Source organism: Echinops telfairi, unplaced genomic scaffold (genome assembly GCF_000313985.2).
Source record: "Echinops telfairi isolate 266 unplaced genomic scaffold, ASM31398v2 ScPeMD7_7424;HRSCAF=8462, whole genome shotgun sequence".
Lineage (NCBI taxonomy): Eukaryota > Metazoa > Chordata > Mammalia > Afrosoricida > Tenrecidae > Echinops > Echinops telfairi.
The window spans coordinates 4,909,366-4,911,039 of NW_022111324.1; positions in this window are offsets into that span (position 1 = coordinate 4,909,366).

Consider the following 1,674-nt stretch of genomic DNA (forward strand, 5'->3'; position numbering starts at 1 on the left):
GGGGGTGGGTGGGGGAAGGCGGGGCAGGGATCAAACCAACGGAGTCTTAAACACAAGAAAACACTTTCTACCATGCAACAATGCCTGTGGGAGGCAGTTTATGATTGAAATGAAGTCAAAGGGCTATTTTCACTTTCTGATCCCCAATCCTCAGTGCTTAGCTTCCATCTTAATATCACTTTATAGCCCAAGATGACCATTTAAGCTCCATATGCCACAGCCAAGTTCCAAGCTGCAGGAAAGAAAAAGGAAAGGGGGTCAAAACAGGCACACTTTACCACCTCTCTCTCTCTCGCTCTCTCTCTCTCTCTCTCTCTCTGTCTCAGTAGCTGCTGGTGGTTTCAAACTCTTGACCTTGCCAATCAAAGCCTATTGAATAACCTCTACACCACCAGGGCTCCCTTTTGACTACTTCCTCTGCTCCTCTTAAACAGCCTGCCTGGAGATCTGCAGCATGTGGTTGCATTAGGATTTCACAAGGCTACTTATAGGGGTGAGGGAACCTGGGAAATGCAGTTTTACTGGGCACTGGGCATGTTGTTGCCTCTAATAATATAATCGGTTGGTCAAGAATCAAACAAGAAGGAATACCAGCTTGCTAGACTGCTGCAATTTCAGTCATACCACCTTGTGTACAAGGGGTCTTTTAAAAAGTTAGTTGGGAAATTCCATTTTCCATGAACTTCTGGAAGGCAATGGCATTGTATATTCTGGAAGACCTTGCTCTGCCCCTGTTTGTTTTCCATGGTTGCCAACAGGCCAACAATCTAATCTAGAGGTAGCTTTGCCTCCTGTCTGCATAAGTAGACATCTTCTAATCAAGCCCTCACTATAGGGGTTAAGCAGACAGGAAAGATTCTTTTGTTTGTGTGGAATAGGAATTGGTCCAGAATTTTATATTTTCTCTTTGAAGCTTAAAAATTATATGAACCTGAAAAGATGTTATTTCAATTTTCTATACCACCAAGACTTCTCCAATTAGAACTGAATGCTCAACTGGGTCTCTGTCCTCGGACTCACCCCACGATTCTCCTATCCACAGATTCACACAGACCAAGGAAAGTCATTTTATGTGGAGGAGTGTGAGCTTGAGGGCAGGTGCCTGATGTGCCCTCACCGTGCTACTGAGTCAGGCCCTCGGGTACATTCCCTCAGGAACAGAAAGATGGATTCCTGAAAGAACCCTCTTCCAAGGTCAGTATTTTACAGTTAAGAAAAATGAGCTGCAAAATGGGGTCAACACCTTGCCTCCTTCTAGAGGCTGGGACTAAAATTTGAATTTTAGCTCGAAGTCCTCAGCTGAAATTTACACAACCCAAACTACAGTTGTTGTTTTTTTAATTTATCTGCCATTAAGAACAAAATGTTTGAGATTTCAAAGAGTGTCACTGCCTACGCTGACTGAGTTAACCACGTAAGCGTTTGATTCTTGATTTCATCTTGCTCTGGCTGTGACTCCCGAAATCTCTCTGAAGTCAGTTTAGTTCAATCATTATTCACTGAAATGAATGCAGGGATCATAATGTACTGAGGGACAGAGGTACCAGATGCCATCCCTGGGGATCCAGTGGCTCGGACTCAACACTCTCAAAAGGACCAGACACAATGATGTTGCATTGCTAAAACACAGGACCATAAATTAATGAGGTTCATTTTTAAACAAGCACACCAAAG